At 39.2% G+C, this 21,432-nt stretch overlaps 1 protein-coding gene across 1 annotated transcript in view; it reads right to left on the bottom strand.

Annotated features, from left to right (window-relative positions):
* The window catches only part of LOC109405896 (guanine nucleotide-binding protein subunit gamma-e), a 138,484-nt gene extending 122,295 nt beyond the window's left edge, over positions 1 to 16,189 (bottom strand). Inside the window, exon 1 of the mRNA XM_062850642.1 lies at positions 15,741 to 16,189. The gene's annotated coding sequence lies outside the window, so the exon portion shown is untranslated. The remainder of the gene's footprint in view (positions 1 to 15,740) is intronic.
* Positions 16,190 to 21,432: the final 5,243 nt, after the last annotated feature.

The following is a 21,432-nucleotide window of genomic DNA, read 5'->3' as shown; positions in this document are numbered from 1 at the left end:
TACACAGTTGCAGAGAAGCGAGCATTACATATAGATGTGTGCAGAAACTGACAATTTACCCTAGCAGGTGGATCGGGTGGATCTCTCCGATGCAGCATGAGCAACGGGTTACCGTGACACGAAATGCCCTGCATGTGAAAACAAACAAAACGGCGTCTATATGAAGGCTGTTTGGTAGGCAATAGTGGGAGTGTTAAAATGCTAAGCAAGCATTTTTCAAGTTTAAATTAAGACGGTTTTAATCGATGGGCGGACTATGCGTGTAGCAGAGCTGCAGTTCATGTAAAATTTCTTAGAAATGGTTATACTATCCATTATAGTATGGTAAAAATCAGACGCTTGGCATTTGATTCAAGACACTGCAGTTATCGATTGTTCTCCAATAGTACCCATTAGTATATTAGCATCACGAGGCTAAAATTAATTACTTACGGAAAACCATAATCAATCTGACTTTTGGCTTTGGAAAACTTCTGTAGTGCTGAAGATGACATTTTGACAAATTCTATTAAATCACTTACAGCTCATTCCAAAACTGGACTCAAAAATATGGTATATGAAAAAAATGTGCGGCGTTTTTTTGTAACTCTTTTGTAGAACTGATCTAGCAACAAAAGTTTTTCATATACATTATTTTCAGGTTCAGCTTCTGAGATCAGCTGTAGGTGATTGAATCTAGATATGTCGAAACGACATTTTCAGTACTGGCTGTTACCCTGACTGGAACCGAGTAATAAATATTACCATCTTGTATCGATTTACAAGATATTTACTTGCTCTCACAATAGACGGTGGATGTAATCTCCTGTTCAACGTTAGAGTACCCACTCCAAAGTGGCCTGTACGTACATCAGCTGAGCGGAAATGCTTCCGTTCGTCGACGGTAGACTGGCTGCCATGCATATATGTAGACACCACAGCTGTCATCGCCCAAAGGCATCATCGTCTGGTTGACTGCCTGACTGACTGACTGGAGTGACATTCGCAGAAATGGAAACTCTATTAAATCGAGAATCTCTGTCAATGGGTGTCCCAGTTTTCCGCGCTAAGGATTCATCTTCTAGGCTTGATGACGTTGCATCGGATTTTCTGGCTCATTCATTGAATTGACACAGCATCAGACTCAGTACGATATAGTCCGCCAAAATGAGAACAAGATTCAATGCTAGAGCCATACTAGCTGGAAGCAATATGTTGCTTACAATGCAATTTTTCAACCTATTTCTTTACAAGCTCAGCGATACTTGAATAAACAACAAAATAAATAAATAAATTTTCTAAATACCCAATCCTAAAAAAGGCATTTGAGGAAGACGAACTCCGCATATTGCAGGTCCTTACCGTCTTAACAACTGCCTTTTTGAAAAACTTCAAAATAAGTTGCCTACCCATCAACTTTTATGGGTAACGAATTTTATTCGTTCCAATAAATCTGAAGGTTATTTCTCTGGGGTAGCACTTCTTGACATAGAAAAAGCTTTCGGCAGTGTTAGGCACGAAAGCTTAATCGTAGCTTTTCGCGCTGCCTTCACTTTCTGCCCTATCATGGTAGAATGATGAGCACGAGGAAGCGGGTAGCTGTTGGTTGTTCCTATTTCCATTCCGATTGGGGGTCCATTATGAGTTGCCGTTCGGCAATGTCCAAGTGTCCGGGTCCGTTTGAGCCATGGGCTCAGAAGAGGGTCAGTGTCAGCTGCTCTCAAGGGGAAAGAGCAACTGACGAAAGTGCTGGGGCTGGGATCGAACCCATGACCATCTGCTTATGAAGCGAACGTGTGACCATTTGCGGCACGGGCCCCGGCGCTGGATTCATTTAAAAGTTTTTGTGGAGCGGACCTGGTGTGGTGGTTAGAACACTTGACTATCACGCCGAGGACCTGGGATCGAATCCCACTCCCGACATACTCACAAAATGTGGGTTCTTCCTTCGGAAGGGAAGTAAAACGTGGGTCCCGAGATGAACTAGCCTAGGGTTAAAAATCTCGTTAATACAGACAAAAAAAAAATTAAAAGTTTAAATTCTTCTGGGAGCTGTAGAAGCTCCGCCACACAGATGCTTTGTGAATTCCTCCAAGAGATCCGCCGACATCTCCTTCAGGGCTACGACAAAGAATTTCTATAGGGAGTTCCTACGGAAATTTTTCTTTAGAACTTACAGCGGGAATACCACGAGTAGTTTAATCGGGAAACCTTTAGCAGTGCCACTAGAGATTCTTCAAGAAGAGCCACCGTTAGTTTATCTGGATGCTCCACAGTGAATTCTTCTAGGATTTCCACCGAAAATTTCTCTAGACTTCGGGAAATCTGCTAGGGTTTCCTACACAAAATTTTCAAGGAGTTTCACCAGAAATCAACTCTAACGCATTTTCTTGTAGGAGTTCCATCAGGAGTTCCTCAAGGACTTCTACAGGAATTCTATTAGGAATTTCACCGGGAATTCTTCTAGGGTTTCTAACAAGACTTCAGCAAAACTCCGGAATTTCGTTCAGTAGTTCCTCAGAAAATTCCTACACGCGATCGATCGAAATTCCTTCAAGCGTTCCTCAGGACATTGTTTTCATTAATTTCCCAGCAGTATCGAAATTTCCTATAGGAAGTCGATCTGGAATACCTTCAATAGTTGCTCTGGTAAACTCATAGAGAAAATCCCTGCGGAAATTTTAGAGGATTTACCGGTGAAGCTCCTGAAGGGATTTAATTGATTGTCAAAAGTCTACTTCTGTTGCAGAAATAGTATAAAAGTATGTAACACAATTTGGATTTCTCTGGTGGTTTGGAAAGATCGGGATCATCAATTGTACATTTTCATACCAAAAACATCACAGTAAAGATACATGATGAAGATTAAGTCGACGAAAGCCTACATTTGTTGTACTAATCTGAGAGCAATACAATATAGTTGTTCAAACCGGTAAGCATGCGGTAAGCATGGTACGTACCAGTATGACTGTTTGTTTGGGGCCGCAATAGCCACAGCATGTTCATTAGCGTGGGACACAAAAAGACATTTTACTCCTGCACACTTTTTGAGTTCCATTTTGGTCCCATATCAACTGTGCAAAATTTCAGATCGATCGGAGAAACTATATTTTAGCGCCAGCCATTTTAGGTTTTCATACGATTTAGTATGGGGAAAATCACTTTTTCAAAGAAAAATCGCCACAGGTTGCCCCTTAACCCCTAAAAATAAATCGATGAATGATTTCTGTTGGAAATTTTACGAGGAATTAACCCTCCGAAGACCGCAAAGCGATCTGAGGCATGTGGAAAAAAAAAAAAAAAAAAAGGAAAAAGTTATTGCATTCCCTATTATTGCATTCCCTGTTGTGCATTTGGACGAGTCGGACGTGTGCTCCGTATCTCACCACGCGATAGACCTCGTAGAAGTAGAGTTTTTTCCCCCGCAATTGCGGAAGGTTTTTTATATCGTGCATTCTCCTGCTTGTGCGAAGTGTAGTGTCGCAAGGTGGTATCCAGCGCAACGCGGAAGCGAGGTGCTTGCATCATCGTACATCAAGGTCAAAGAATAATCGCATCCAAAAGTCATCATTATCGCCATCATCAGCCCCTCCGTCAACAAAGAGGACGGCGGCGACGGGTGCGAAGGCAGACGCGACGGACAGCTTTACCATCTGCCTGCCTGTGATAAATATCTACCTGCTCCGGTCAGATAAGTATCACTCTTTCGATACACTCTTTTGTCCGCCCAATTTGTTTTGATCGCTTTTGTCTATTGTATCCCCAGTCCACATTCGACCACGTGCTTTTTTTTGACATCCATAACAGTGGTTCCCAAACTACTGTATACGGGTAAGGGTGTACAAACTGTAAATAACAGAACATTTTTTTTTGTTTTTTTTTATTAGCTATTTTTTTTTTTTCAATACCGTTTTTCTGCATCCTACAGGGTGCGCTAAAATAAACATAAGAATTGAATTCGTATATTATTAGTACAAGTTTTTTTTTTTTTTTGCTTTATTTTTTTTCTATATATTATTAACATTGTTTGGTTTACAAACCAAACAGTTGTCGTCCTAAGGAAGAAAGTGCACTGTAAATACCTTAAGGTTTTTCTCTTCCTCTTTTGCACTTTTGAGTTATTTTCCATAAATTTGTTTCCACATGGACGATTCGATTGGAGGCGAAACGCCTCCCAATGATATCATTGCTCGTACGCGGTTTTATCAGCCATCTTCGCCTGGACCTTGGGTTGTCTATTTCCGGCGCAAATGCAAACCATTGAATATGCTTTCGATTTCTCGAGAGCTGACGCGTAAGTATCCTGGGACCGTTATTCACCAAGTGAAAGCATCCAAGCTGCGTGTTACCGCACCTAGCTACAAAGCAGCAAATGAAATTGCTCAACACGAAGCGTTTACTGTTGAATACGCGGTCTATGTGCCAGCACGAGAAGTGGAGGTGGAGGGGAAGATCCTCGACGAAATGCTGACATGTGAGGACATCAAGACCGGCTTTGGTCGATTCAAAAATAGGTCAATTCCTGATGTGGCTATCCTAGACTGTAAACGCTTATCTAAGGTTTCCATGGAAGGAAATAAAAAGGTGTACTCGCCTTCAGCGTCTTTTCGAGTGACTTTTCCAGGTTCCGTCCTCCCGGAATTTGTTGTAATTGATGGTGGTTTTTACCCAGTGCATCTTTTTAGGCCGAAGGTTTTTAATTGTACCAAATGCAAGCAGTTTGGTCACAGTGATAGCTTTTGCGACAACAAGCCCCGTTGTGGCAAATGCAACCAAGCTCACTTGGAGGACTCTTGCACACAGGAAGCGGAAAAATGTAGCTACTGTGGCGGAGATCCACACGACTTGCAAGTTTGCCCGGCTTACAAAAGACGCATTCGAAATGAGAGTCGCTCTATCATAAAGCGCTCCAAACAGACATATGCGGAGATGGTGAAATCTTTTAAAACACCAGATTCCGTGTCTGAATCAGCTGTCCCAGTTGAAAATCCCTATCAGGAGTTGTCTTCCGATGATCAGGACGATGGCGAAACTGATGAGGGTGGATCTCTTTCGGAGGTACACGCACCTGGAAAAAGGAAGTCATCATCTTCCCCGGGATTGCGCCGAAAGGTCTTTTTAAAGTCTTCCCTCAAAAGTTTGCCTAATGATAAAGGAGACGGGGTAAACTTAAAAACTCCGAAGAATCAGGTTCCTCTAGCTTCAGCTCCATGTTGTAGCAAGAACCTGTCACCCCCGTCTCCGCCTGTTAAATACACTTCAAAGAGAAATAATCGACAAGGTAGCAAGAAAAAAGCTACCAAAGTTCCTCGCAGTTCAAGCAAGCCTCCTAGACCCAAGCGAGGACTGTTTACTTTTAGGGTTCTCGTTGATCGCTTATATAATGCCCTCAGCCTTCCAGAAACATTAAGAGGCATTATTGATATGTTTATACCTACAGTAGAAGAATATTTTCGGAATCTGACACAATCATGGCCCCTCCTTGCTGCGATCATATCTTTCGATGGATAATTCATCAAGTGAGGTACAAGATATGATCACTGTGCTACAGTGGAACTGTCATAGTCTAAAACCTAAATTAGACCTGTTTAAGTTTTTGATTCACAACTCTGATTGTGATATTTTTGCCCTTTGTGAAACATGGCTTTCTTCTGAAGATGAACTCAACTTCCACGATTTTAACATTATACGCCAGGATAGAGATGATCATTATGGGGGAGTTCTTTTGGGGATCAAAAAGACTTACTCATTTTATAGAATTCCAATCGCGACTCATCCTGGCGTAGAAATCGTCGCTTGCCAAATAAACGTAAAGGGTAAAGAACTTTGCGTAGCTTCCGTTTACATTCCTCCAAGAATTTCAATTAACCGCCGTCATCTTTGGAATGCGGTTTCTGCACTATCACATCCAGTTTTAATTCTGGGTGATATGAACGCGCATGGTACAGGGTGGGGCGAACCATATGACGATAATAGAGCGGCCATTTTCTATGATTTGTGCGACGATTTCAATTTGAACATTTTAAATACAGGTGAAGTGACACGTATTGCATCTGACGGCAAAGAAAGTCGTCTCGACCTATCACTGGGGTCAAGCTCACTATCATTCGATTGCTTGTGGAAGGTAATCGAGGATCCTCATGGTAGTGATCACTTACCCATTATAACCACCATAAAGCATAATAGTGAAAGGTCAGATCATCCAATTCAGGTTCCTTTTGACCTCACAAGGAATATCGATTGGCAAAAGTATGCAGAAGCGGTATCTTTTGGCATCGAATCATTCAATCCCCTCCCACCTTTGGATGAGTATCGATTCCTGTCTGAACTGATATATAAGAGTGCATTAGAATCACAAAAACGACGTGTTCCAAGTGCAACCTTCAAAAGAAGACCAGCCACACTAGGTTGGGATGATGATTGCACCCAGTTGTATCTTAAAAAATCTGATGCTTTCAAAACTTTTCGTAGGCACGGTACCTCAGATCTTTATCAAGAGTACGCAAAGCTCGAAAGACAGCTGAGAAACCTGCTGAAAGCGAAGAAGCGTAGTTATTGGCGACACTTCATTGAGGGTCTCTCAAGAGAAACTTCAATGACAACGCTTTGGAGAGTGGCTCGCAACATGCGAAACCGCTCTTATTCTAATGAGAGTGACGAATACTCCAACCGTTGGATATTCAGCTTTGCGAAAAAGGTCTGCCCAGACTCAGTCCCAGCACAACCGATTTCTTGGGAAACATCCCCAAGAGACGGTTCTCTGGACAGACCCTTCACTATGCTGGAACTTTCTATGGCTCTTCTTTCATCAAACAATTCCGCTCCGGGATGCGATATGATCAAGTTCAATCTTCTAAAGAATCTCCCAGATATCGCGAAAAGACGATTACTGGACCTGTTCAACTCATTCATGGAGAACAACATCGTTCCGCATGAATGGAGACAGGTCAAAGTAATAGCTATTCAAAAGCCTGGTAAACCAGCGTCTGATCATAATTCATACCGCCCAATTGCTATGTTATCATGTTTAAGGAAATTGTTGGAAAAAATGATCCTATCACGACTCGATCATTGGGTCGAATCGAATAACTTGCTTTCAAATACACAGTTTGGGTTTCGCAAGGGCAAAGGAACAAACGATTGTCTAGCGTTGCTTTCAACAGATATTCAACTGGCCTTTGCGGAAAAGGAGCAACTGGCTTCAGTTTTCTTGGATATTAAGGGCGCCTTTGATTCAGTTTCCATAGGAATATTGTCAGAAAAACTGCACAATAGTGGACTTCCAGGAATTTTAAATAATTTCTTGTATAATTTGTTGTCAGAAAAACATATGAGCTTCAATCTCGGACAACTGACAACTTCCAGAATAAGTTACATGGGCCTACCCCAAGGCTCATGTTTAAGTCCCTTGCTTTATAATTTTTACGTGAAAGACATTGATAGTTGCTTGGAAGGACAATGCACGCTAAGACAACTTGCAGATGATGCTGTGGTTTCTCTAAAAGGCCCACATGCAGAAATGTTGCAAAGACCATTGCAAAATTCTCTAAATAATCTGTCAATCTGGGCAAGAGATTTAGGGATCGAGTTTGCTCCGCAAAAAACTCAATTGGTTGTGTTTTCTAGAAAGCGGAACCCAGCCCAACTGAAACTCAATCTTTTGGGAATAGAAATCGACCAGTCTTTGACTTCGAAATACCTTGGGGTCTGGTTTGATTCAAAAGGCACTTGGGGTACCCAAATCAAGTATCTGGTGCAAAAATGTCAACAAAGGATCAATTTTCTACGCACAATTACCGGAACATGGTGGGGTGCTCACCCGGAAGACCTCATAAAACTTTACAAAACGACTATTCTCTCTGTTATTGAGTATGGCTCTTTCTGCTTCCACTCAGCAGCAAACTGCCACCTAATAAAGTTGGAACGAATTCAATACCGTTGTTTGCGTATTGCTCTCGGCTGTATGCACTCAACGCATAATGCGAGCCTTGAGGTCCTGGCAGGGGTGAAACCACTCCAGAACCGATTCTGGGAGCTCTCGCTAAGGTTACTTATCAAGTGTGGAGTGAGCAACACACTTGTCATTGAAAACTTCGAAGAAATGCTCAGTCTGAACACTCAATCAAAATTCATGAGAATCTATCTGTTCTACATGTCATCTGATATAAGCCTACCAAGTTATAATCCTCCCCGTGTACACTTCACTAATGACAGTTCCTCTGTTAAATACGATCTGTCCATGAAACAAGCTATTCATGGAATACCAGATCAACTTCGATGTATATCTATTCCTCGCATTTTTAACGAAAAGTACCAAAATGTCAATTCCTGTAAGAGATTCTTCACTGATGGGTCTCGCATAAATGGATCCACTGGTTTCGGTGTTTTCAATGAAAATTTCACCGCCTTCCGCAAACTTCAGGAACCTTGTTCGGTTTATGTTGCTGAGCTGGCAGCAATCAACTTCGCTTTGGGGATGATTTCAAACATGCCCGTAGACCATTTCTTCATCTTCTCGGATAGCCTTAGTTCGATTGAGGCACTCCGGTCGATGAAACCTGTAAAACATTCATCTTACTTTCTTACAAAAATAAGGGAGCAGATGGGTGCACTGGTCGAAAGATCATACAAGATTACCTTTGTATGGGTCCCCTCACATTGCTCAATTTATGGCAATGAGAAGGCGGACTCTCTCGCAAAGGTGGGCGCACAGGAAGGTGAGATCTATGATAGAAGAATTTCACATGATGAATTTTTCCATTTTGTTCGCCAGAGTTCTCTTCAAAGTTGGCAAAATGATTGGCGAGATGGCCAGCTGGGACGGTGGTTACATTCCATTATTCCTAATGTTTCTTTGCGAGTGTGGTGGTATGGTCTGGATGTAAGTCGCAATTTCATTCGCGTGATGTCAAGACTTATGTCCAACCATTACTCGCTAGACGCGCATTTACACAGGATTAACCTCGCGTTGAGCAATGTTTGTACTAAGTGCGGTTCCGGTTATGATGACATCGACCACGTTGTTTGGCAATGCCCGGATAATGACGCCTCCAGAGCGCTACTTTTGGATACCCTTGAGGCCCGAGGTAGACAACCCTTTGTTCTTGTGAGAGATGTGTTGGGGACCCGCGATGTCACATACATGGGATGTATTTTCGACTTTCTTCGCTCTGCTGGTATAAAAGTTTAATTTGCTTGTGCTTTCTTCTCCAGTTTTTTTTTTCTCTGTTTTGTCCTCTTTGTGTTACCAAGCTGCTCCTGGCCATCCGGAAAACCAAGTCCCACAACAAGTTGGTACCAACACCACAAGGCACCGAATACGCTAGCAAGATGCGATTCACCCCCGGATGAGCAGCAGTGAAACCTTTGGCCCAATCCTTACCCTGTCCATCCCTCAAAATGTGACCTCCTAACCTCGAGCTGCCACGAGTACCCTGGCTTCCACCCATTACTAACAGATATCATTAAAAAGTTATTACTCTGTATAATGTATACTATTAAGTACAAAGAAAGATCCTCGGCTCCGTAAAGCGTTATACGCGATTGAGCCCCAAATAAACGAACTAGATAAAAAAAAAAAAAGTTATTGACTGAAAACCGAATGGCATGCAAACGCTGTTTAACATATAAGGAATAATAATAAATAATAAAATCTCGTTATTTTATCGATCGGGTGAGGCCTTATAACTTTTTCCACGAACTTCGCATCGATTTGCTGTCTTCGGAGGTCTGATTCCTAGTAAAGTATTCTACAGAAATCATTCGTCGACTTATTTTTAGGGATCTAGGGTTGACTCCTAGCGATTTTTCTTTGCGGGAGTAAAATTTCCCCATAGTAAATCGTATGAAAAACTAAGAATGGCGGGCGCTAAAATATAGTTTTTCCGATCGATCTGAAATTTTGCACAGCTGATATGGGACCAAAATGGAACTCAAAAAGTATACAGGAACTTGAGTTTTTTCCATTTTTTTGTATTTTCCCATATAAACCGTGTACCAGGCTAATGTTCATCCCTCGGGCATAAGCTGAGAAGGTTTTGTTCCAGTTGGGGCGTTACGCCAAGAAGAAGAAGAAGAAGATGATGATGACTATTTATAACTATTTATTTGTGTATCAGACATGAAAATTCACGAAGGTAGAGCCATCCCGGGCAAACCAAAAACAAAAGAATAACAAATTTTATTTTCATAACTAATTTTGCCATTCATGATTTCTTTATGAAGAGTTTAAAACAACATGTCAATAGCATCATCATGAACCATCGCAGAGTTTTGGAACTTATCAAGAACAACATAATAATAAACTTTAAATTTTGATTATTCTAATGGTAACTTTTGATATTTATTTGCAATTACATTCCAACCAGAAAACTCAAAAAAATTTAATTATGTTACTGGAATTAACAACTTAACATACTCTTCTTTTGGTTGACTAGTGAAAAACTAATTTTGCTATTGTTCTGTTTTCAATAACTCAATAATGGCATATTTTGCAATTCTCAACCTTATTTTTTTGTTCTTGGTTTGCTATTGTAATGCCAAAATTTGACATTCTTTAGTTATTTCATCGAACAATGTCAGTACTTATTTTTGCTCTTTTGTCACTTATTTCAAACAAACCAATGGCAAATTTCACCATTCAGTAATTCATTTTTAATGGTAAAACTTGCCATTGCTTTGTAATTCTTTTCTGCCCGGGATGTAGCGCCGGGTTATGGAGCGAAAATTATAAGAAGTTCATTGTCGTTACTCAATTGGCCACGTTCCGGGATCCCTGGAACCGGTTCCGCATTGACCAGACATGACTAGAACCCTTCAAAAATGGTCCTAAACAAGATGTTCCTCAATTCAGCTCAGCGAAGCATGCAGGGAAGTTATGCAAAAAAAATGCATAGAGTGAATGAAATTTGTGGATTTTCAAGCACAGCAACAATAAAAAAAATACTTTTCCGGTTCCGGATTACTTGTTTGGTAGCGCAGTTATAACTTGCCAAGGTTATGGTCTCTAAAGCGGCATTTTTAGTTGAAACAGGTTCCCGGTGGGCACAGTGATCTAATCCGGATTTATCCGACGGTTTTCAAAACTTGACATGTGCCCCCTTCTTTTGAGAAAAAGAGATCTAAAATCGGACAAGCCACTGATATTTGCGAGCTGTACAATGTTTGGGGTAAAAAATTACCCCAGGGTCCCAGTGCTTTTAATTTTTGAGAAAGGTTTATTTCCGCGAAAAAATAATTGTCAGAAAATTAAAGCCAAACCAAAGCTGAAATTTGAAAAAGGCAAAAAAGACCCCAAGACCTTACTAAGGTTAAGAAAAATTTCTTAAGTAATTTCTGATTGAGTTTCAAAGGGAATCCATAGAAATCAACCTAAAATTATTCCTAGAGAAATTTCTTGAGAAAATCATCAGAGAATATCTTAATCTCTTGAAATATTATGGAAGGATTTCTGGAAAAAAAATCGCTGGAGGAGTTTCTGAAACAAACCTTGATAGATTTTAGGATCGAATTCCTTGAATAGTTTCTGAAGAATCCTGTGGAGTAATAATGGGAAAAAATGGCTTAAATGTTAACTTGTCCTTCTGTCATTGGCTATTTCCGGTCAAAATTGAGTTTAGGCGAAATTACTTTAGAGCTTCCAACGTTTCAGCCCTTGGTTTGGGTCTTCCTCAGGGCCGAAACGTTGGAAGCTCTAAAGTAATTCTGCCTAAAATCAGTGACCGAAAATAACCAATAACAGAGGGACACCCAGACAACCAGTAATCATATAAGATGTTGCATAAGATGATAAAGCGGAGGCCGTATACGTGCATGCCTCCATTTAGGCGCGTGTAAAATGTATTTAATATAAATGGCGTAAAATAATTCCAGAAGTCCCTGTAATGAAACAGGGGTGTAATCAGTGAATATCAAAAGTTCCATCAACAAATACAAAACGCATTAAAAAATCAAAATTTTCCATAAATATTATATGTTTTTTGCCTCATAAACCTTCCTTGGATGAAAACTAACGGAACAAAACAAAGACGATCAAAATCGGACCTTCCGTTCGCAAGTTATGCGCGGTCCCACGTATGCCACTGCATTTTTATATATATAGAATATAGATAGAAAGATGTCAAATAACGTTGCGTTGCGTTGCGTTGCGTGGTAACGGAGTAATTCGTAGATTGCATACTGAAAGTTGTCATGTTAAAACTTTAATACTTCTTTTCTAATTGCTTATGGAATGCTATTTGGGAGAAACAGCTATCCAATCAGAGGTTGAAGCAAAAAAGGCATGAAAACTTCCATTGCCGGCCACGCCCATCTTCTCCGTTACGAGGATAGGAAAGGATGTGATGATATGACATCTACTTTATGAAAGGCCAGCGACTCACCGACGCCCCCATAGGTGTCAAGGAATTGGATATTTGGAATGGGTTGATTTGGGATTCACTATAAGCGAGTGATACGTCAAGATTTAGATTGTGTAACTGTATTTGTATCATGTAAATGTGTTGGTCTTAAGAGTAAATGTTTTAGTATATTTAAACACCAACGTTGGGAGTGACGTAGCTAAAAGATTTTGTCACTCCTTGGGCCTTTTTGCTCCAGGGATGGGGCACAGGCATTTACACTGTGTCCTGGCTAACAAGCCTAGGTTTAAGCGCCATTGCTCGCTCTCTGAAACGATAAGAAATACGTTTTGTGGATGGGAAGGGATACATAGTTAGGAAAAGGATGATATCTATTCATCGAGATGCCAGCGACTCACCGACGCCCTCGTGAATAGAAAGATGGGATTTTGATACGTGAATGGTCTGGGATTTAATATAATTAAGTAATGGATTAATATGAAATTATAAGTTGGTTCGATATAATGGTAATGTAAAATGTAGCTATAAAGCAAAAAGCATGGAGCGAACTCACCAAATGGGAACACCTTGTGAGTGCTCAACTGACAATTGTGTTCATGAAGTTCTGCGTGCTGTTTTCCAAGATTCAACAACCGGAACTTCCTCTTCTCCAGGATCTCCACGATTTTCGGAATTCTTCTCATTTCTTTTCCGTTTCGCTCAGGTCGTGCATGAACTCAATACCTGATGACTTCGCCGTTTTAATTTCATTCCCATAATTTTGTGACGATGTTCTCTTCTGCTGTTGCTTTGGTTACGCCAGCCGGAACTTTCGCTATCCTGGAATCGCACAGCTTTTGTTGGTTGCTTAAAAAATGACCCCGTAAACGATCTCCAGATTCTGTCCTTCTGGCCTTTCACCGCATAACAACCCCTTTTGCTTCACCGATCACTGGAGTACACGGTTTCGTCTTGCTTTCACCTCGACATTCAGCATTTCGCTTCCTATCGGCTCCACCCCCTTTTCCTCGTCTTCCTTGATATCCAGTGCCTTATCAATTTGATTCAGGGGACTTCTTCAGAGCAGTTTTTGCCAGATTAGTAATTCCCGTCGTGTCGAACCTGCCCATCGTTCTGTTCCTCTATTGTGACCAGCAATTTACACCATTTACACAATTTCTGCTTTTTCACACAATGGATGGATAAAGCTTTGAATTCTTAAAAATATCACAAAATATTCAAAAATATTTTTGCTGGGAGGCATCCGATTAGAGAGAAAAAAAAACACTTGAGCTAACTTGACAAACGCGACCGTTCGCAACCACGACTTCAGATAGATAGATGTCAAATAACGAGCAATAAACTTAAGTGCATTTTTTGCCAAAAAAAAAATAGCATGACCCATGCGGCGAAGCCGAAGTTTCCGATATTGGATGCACCGTAACTGCATCGATTCGGTTTTAGGCAAATTATAGGGGAGACTGAGGAGACTTGATCCCTGGGGAGACTTGTTCCCCCCATATTTTCTCGGAATCAAAAACAGTTTTCTTCTAGCATATTTTTTCCAAAACTACATCATGTCAGACGGCAATGTTTTGGTTACAATTGGTTTTGATTGTACATTGCATTATTTTTTAATGGCTGATTGTTTGTTTTCAGTCCTTCAGAAATCTTTTAGGCGATTCCGAAAAATCTCAATAACTTTGTAAAAATTGAACCAAATCGTGTCAAAATTTTACAGCACATAGTGTAAATAAAATACTGTCAAACGTATTAATTCAAATAAGGCTGTTATATAAATATTTTAATTAATGCAGCTTGGTATATACAACAGTGACATGGGGAGACTTGATCCCTCGAGGATTACCCACACATTATAAATGTGAAAAATAAAATTCTATTTGGAAGCGTTGCGTTGCGTTGCGTGGTAACGGAGTAATTCGTAGATTGCATACTGAAAGTTGTCATGTTAAAACATTAATACTCCTATTCTAACTGCTTATGGAATGCTATATGGGAGGGAATAGCTATCCAATTAGAGGTTGAAGTAAAAATGTGAAAAATAAAATTCTATTTGGAAGCCTCTATTTACTCGAAATTCTAGTATATTCAATGATTAAACGTGTCAGATAATTATTATTTTATTACACACCATTAAAAGAGGGATCAAGTCTCCCCATTTTCAAAATACAGCATAACCTCAACAATTCAAGGAAATCTTATAATTTCAAATTCACCATATTCATAAAAAATACAAGAAAACTTGAAATGAAAATGAATAGGAAGCTTCTGGAGTTGTTTTCCCTTTAAATTAATCATGTGCTCAAAGGGGATCAATTTTGAAAAATAGGTGGCTCATTTTTGAAAAATACGTCATAAGACATGCCTTCAGAAAAACACACTTTTGAAACCTTCAACAATAATTTAAAGTCCTTCTGTTGTGTGTAAACTTGCAACTTACGTTCCATTCTGTACGAAAAACGAGCTCGCTACATTCTACGGCAAGCCTAACGTCTAGAAGGTGACCAAAGTCGGAAGGCTTTGATGGGCAAGAATGCCGGACTACATCTCTGCAAAATTGGCGTTCATCGCAGATCCAGTAAGTACATGAAAGCGCATACAGCAGCAAGATTAGTGAACCTGGTAGATCGTGATCTGACGAACATTGGAATTGATCGATGATGGAGAGCGGTAGTCACAAACCGCGTATTATTGCATGCTCGTATTGATTATGCGTTATCTTCAATGTGTTTTAGTGCAAACAAATGTATCTAAGTATAAGCATATCGCGTTCTTTCATACGAATTCACAACAGCATTAATTAAATGATGTGTATCTCCATCTAATATTAGTAGCCATTAACTGAAATCAACGCGTATTAATGTGAATAGATGAATAAAACTTTCGTTTGCTTTCAACCACTTGCAACCAGCTTTTCCTAGCAGTAAGACATATATTCTACAAAAGATCTTTCAGAACCACGCTCAATTTTTTTGTCAATTTTAATGACCCTAAATACTCCAATATAAGCGTTTCACTAAAATTTGCCTCCGTCGTGGGTACCGACTTATGTCAAATTCCATAAAAAGTGAAGTGAATTTTTTGAAATGTACACCACGTGGGTGGTGGTAATAATTACATTAACATGGTTATTTTGAAAAAAAAAATCGTTTTTGACTTAAAAATATAGCTCCTTAGTCGTCGACTAACCGTGACTAAGGAGGACGACAGGGCTGGATAGAAGCACCAAAAGAGTAGTAGCCAATGAGCTAAGAAAGGCCAGATCCTCATCCAAATCAAATTTTAAAATTCACTATCGGGAATGAAAGCGTTTTGATCAGAAATGCCTGAATGCTACAGTCACTGTTGATATTCAAAAGCATGAATAATGTCTCACCGATAAATGTTTACCCACATACACACCTCGTTGTTCAGTGATATCTGGTTTCCACTTTTGAAATGCAAACAGTGATCACTTTATCAATTGGCACAACCGCTCGCTCGGTGAACGTCGCTGCCTCTGCTGCTGCTGCTTCCACTGCCTGTTGATTCACTTTTGCCCGGCTATCGGTGATAAGTATCCGATGATATCCCTTATCAGAGAGTGTAGAAAACTCTGTTGATGTCACACACTCCACACACACGGGCGGGCTCGTATCGCCCAACTCGAAAATCAAACAAGTGAACCTCTTTCACACCGAGCCGAACCGAACTCAGCACAATGAATCGGTGTCAATCACACGCTTCTGAATCTCCGTCACTTGCACTGCCGGAACCCAACCGTTACGGGGGAGAATATTCGCACCTTTCCGAATTCTGTTTGCACCCAAACACCACCAACTAACGACTAACCAACGCAAACGTCTATAGGTATCCGATTCTGAGAGAACTGTTCGCGGCGAGCTACGTTTAGCGACTAATTGGAGCGGCCACTTTGAACGGTTTTTTCGCCGTGCACTCCGGCCCGCCACGCTGCTATCGATATGATATGCTGTTTGCTTGGTGCGCGACTTACACTTCTTACCTAGCTAGCTAGTCGATGTTCTGTGCTGTTGGAATTACGGCTTGGGTGCCACTGGCTGGCTGGCAGGTAGACGTTGGCGTTACTAGAAGGGAGGAAGTATCGGGGCCAGAAGACTATTCCCGTTTAACCCTGAACCTGACCCCTCTTTTAATTTTTGGATTTATTTTTCATAAGTATTTCTGAATTTCGCACAAGTTTTAAAAAATTCTTAAATTCTCTTCTATTTGAAAAAAAAAAACCCGTGCGAAGTAGTAGGTACACCCCTTGCCTGTGGGGCTGTTTCTCAATTCATTTACTACAAGGCGCTGCTGGTGATCTTAGCAGCTTCCAGTTTGGTCTAAGCTTCATCTATTCCTAACAAAAATACAGTCTTCAGTCAAGCTGCTCAGAAGACTAAAAGTTTTTACCTAGTGTTGCTGCCAGCACTGCTCTTTCACGTCACAGAAAAAGAGAATTGATGACAGGCAAAATGAGATTTGGGACAATAGCAGAATTGTCATTGTTGAGTGAGATTCTTCCGAGTGAACGGATGGATCTTAAAGTTTATTTACCATTTCTTTACAATTGAACTTAACAATATGCTGAAATTTCTATCTAGACTTATTCTAAAACTATACAATTGCAAGTAACAATCGTTAAAACTAGATTGCCTATATCTAAAGTACATTTATATCACAGGTTGCAGGACGAGTACAAAAGACGAGCACAAATAAGTTAAAATAAGCTCGAAACTGAATTTTGTAAGTACTCAAATTGAAATTATATGTCCTAGAGAATCCCTAATTATTAAAATAAACATTTCAGCTAAAAGCTGCTTCTCACCCAATAACTGGAGTTTGAGATCTGCGAAAAAGAATTCAGAAAGAACTATTCGCTCCCGCAATACCTAGGAAATTCGTAATTCATTCATTATATTGCGTTATAACTACATATAGTATTGTTATGAGCTACAAGTTTGGTCTAAGCGTCATATACGCACGTCCCATCGTATCGCACGTTCTGGACAATTTCAAAAGAAACTGGCATCAACAGGGTTTCTCAGACAAATTAAAGATGCCAATAACACCGTTCCACACTAAATTTTGTTATGGGATGAGAAAAAAAGAATAGGGGTTCGGGACCCTAGAAGTGTGATAGTGAAAGAATTTTTGTAAAATATTGGACCGAGCCTTCACATTTTTTGATCGAAGTTTGCATGGAGAACTTGGGGTGTTCAATTGATATGTGCACGACTGATGTACGAGTACGACAGCTAAAAAATATAAACTTAATATTTGCTTTGTCTTCAGTATCACAAAAACAGACTGACCCTTATAGAGCATTTTCTGATCAGCGTTATCTCCACTTTTCCAGTAAATAGGGTATGTAAATTGAGCATGAGCATGAGCATAGATGACCGTACAATTCATAGTTGCTACTCCGTGATTGACCAGAACAATCGAAATTGCACAAGGAACCAACAAACGGAGCTTGGGAGTAGCTACCGCTCTCAATGTGCACAGTTCGAGAATTCCAAACTTTATTAGTCAATTACGGCGCCGACCACGTCCTTACGGTCATCGAGGAAGGGAAGGAATGTTAGTGTGACGTACGTTGCTACTAGAGACCGAGATCACCTCATCTTCTCCACGACTGTCACGGAAAGGAGTTTTTGTTAGTGGGGATAGGGAGAGTCACATGATTTAGATTCACTTACCAAAGATTTGATTCATGCAACCTTTATTTGAGTCAAAACATTTATTCATTTTGACTAAAATATTACAAATGTCGACACCGAAGATGACGAACCATTCAAATTTTTGTGTACATGCAAAAAATGAAAGAAAATATTTATTATCAACTAACTATTATCAATACTATTATCAACATGACGTGACGAACTTTTCAATATTTGTTAGATAAATACACAAAAAACAGAGCAGTATTTTATACATCCTTTAGCATTCCCAAGTAACAATTCAAAACCATTAATAAGTATGCGAGTTGATCAAATGTTCTACGAAAGCTCCGACAGTTGAACAAGAGTATATGTTGAACAAAGTGGCGAATAAATGTTTCATGCATCGAAAACTGCACGTTTGTTAATCATATTTTTGCTCATTGAATAACTAATCGAACAGAAGTTTAAAGAATGTTGTTTAGGTATTCACATCATCTGCCTAACAGTGCTCTAATAATGACAGAGTACTAGCTGCTTCCGATTAATTAGATGCCGTTATTCCACATATAATATATAATGGAACAAGTAGCTTATTAACAGTTCAACAACTTTTGCTTGATCATTTTATTCAGCTTCAGCTTAACAACAAGATGTAATCAGGTTTCTTCGGAACAAATGTAACGCTTTTATTCAAGCAATGTTGATTAGCAGTGGAACTGTATTACTTGATTATCGTTGTTCGCCATGTCTCATTTGTAAACACAATTGTTGATTTGGAGTCTAAGAAGAGCATCCGCGGCTACAAGCTTGAACATCAAACAAATATCTCGCTGCAGCTCAAAATATTACACTTTCAAAATCATTCTGACTCACCTTTTGCACTACACACTCCAACGATAGCAAAGCCGAAGCCGTCAACAGAAACACCAGAAAAAGCAGCTGAAATGGCTCCTGGGCGGCTCTTCTATTCGGTAAACACTTTGATGCCACCGGCCAAACCGGGATCAGCTTCCGTGTGTTCAATTTTTTTGGCTTCTTGGTGATATGTACCAACGTCACCCTTTTTCTACTTCCGAAACAAATCAGTAATCGGTAATAATAAAACAAAGTTTACTTATTTGGGCGTTCAAATTAAAAAAAAATGTTCGAAGATTCACGAAACTTTGTGACACAACAACAAACAACACCGTGAATGACTGACGGATTGACACATTTATCAGCATACATGCCTTATGATTAAACGTTGCAGTTACAATTATTCAAACATTGATCAGCTTCAATGTTCATGAAGATTATTTGTTGAATAACACTCCCACTGCCATGCTATAAATCACTTACACCAACTGCCATGCCTCAAAACAGTGGGAACGGTATTTTTCAACTGCTAATATCTCAGCCGTTTTTTATCCGATTTGCAAAATTTTTGAAGCTATGAATTTTCCCAGGCTTCTAGATGAATATAAAATTTTCAAATTATGGATTTAACCAAAGGTCTATTTTTGAGTACTCAAAAACTCGGAGCAAGTACGTTGAAAAATACTGTTTTTCTGGAGCCATTCCGAATGTAAATTGATTTCCACGCTTATTTTAATGTTGAATTGCCCATATTAATAAAGCAAAATTATTGCAAAGAAATATATGGAGATACTCATTATTTAAGACTATAAAATCTTCACAAAATTACGTATAATACAGAAAATTTGTATATTCGTTTTGAACGTTGTATTCATCGCGACAACCCCTGTGTTTTAATGCTTGAAACCAATCACGTGCACATGAGAAATCTTTTTCCGAACGATTGTAAAAAGTATGAATCTCAGAAACTACAAAATTTTCATAAAATCACGTATAATACAGGAAATTAGCATTCTCAGTTTGAACTTAACATTCATCGTGACAATCTCCATGTTATATTGCTTGAAAACAATCATGTGTACATAAGAATACATTTACAGATAAATGAGGACAAGTGTGATTCATAAAAACTACAAAATCTTCACAAAATTACGTGTAATACAGAATATTTGTATATTCGGTTCGAACTTTACATTCATCGCGACAACCCCTGTGTTATATTGCTTGAAAACAATCACATGTACATGAGAAAACTTTTTCAGAACGATTGTGAAAAGTGTGTATTTTAGGAACTACAACATTTTCACAAAATCACGTATAATACAGGAAATTTGTCTTTTCAGTTTGAACTTCACGTCCATCTCGACAACCCTTGTGTTTATTGCTTGAAAACAATCACGTGTACATTAGAAAACTTCTTCCAATCGATTGTGAAAAGTGTAAGTTTTATTAACTACAAAATTTTCACAAAATCACGTATAATACAGGGAATTCGTATTTCAGTTCGAACTTTACGTTCATCGCGACAATCCTTGTGTTTTATTGCTTGAAAACAATCACGTGTACATAAGAATACATCTACAGATAAATGGGGACAAGTGTGAATCATAAAATTACAAAATCTTCACAAAATTACGTATAATACAGAAAATTTGTATATTCGATTTGAACTTTGTATTCATCGCGACAACCCCTGTGTTTTATTGCTTGAAGTCAATCACGTACACATGAGAAATCTTTTTCCAAACGATTGTAAAAAGTATGAATCTCAGAAACTACAAAATTTTCATAAAATCACGTATAATACAGGAAATTAGTATTTTCAGTTTGAACTTCACATTCATCGCGACAATCTCCATGTTATATTGCTTGAAAACAATCACGTGTACATAAGAATACATTTACAGATAAATGAGGACAAGTGTGATTCATAAAAACTACAAAATTACGTGTAATACAGAAAATTCGGTTTGAACTTTACATTCATCGCGACAACCCCTGTGTATTATTGCTTGAAAACAATCACGTGTAGATGAGAAAATGTTTTCCGAACGATTGTGTAAAGTGTGTATTTTAGGAACTACAACATTTTCACAAAATCACGTATATTACAGGAAATTTGTCTTTTCAGTTTGAACTTCACGTCCATCTCGACAACCCTTGTGTTTATTGCTTGAAAACAATCACGTGTACATCAGAAAACTTCTTCCAATCGATTGTGAAAATTGTGTGTTTTAGTAACTACAAAATTTTCACAAATTCACGTATAATACAGGGAATTCGTATTTTCAGTTCGAGCTTTACGTTCATCGCGACAATCCTTGTGTTTTATTGCTTGAAAACAATCACGTGCACATAGGAAAACTTTTTCAAAGCATTCGTGAGAAGTGTGAATCATCAAAACTACAAAATCTTCACAAAATTACGTACAATACAGAAATGTTGTATATTCGGTTCGAACTTTACATTCATCGTGACAATCCTTGTGTTATATTGTTTCAAAGCAATCACGTGTATATAAGAATAAATTTACAGATCACTGGAAACATGGATTCCTACAATTTTTTTTCTTCTAG

Source organism: Aedes albopictus, chromosome 2, assembly GCF_035046485.1.
Source record: "Aedes albopictus strain Foshan chromosome 2, AalbF5, whole genome shotgun sequence".
Lineage (NCBI taxonomy): Eukaryota > Metazoa > Arthropoda > Insecta > Diptera > Culicidae > Aedes > Aedes albopictus.
This window is presented reverse-complemented; position numbering and strand designations above follow the sequence as displayed.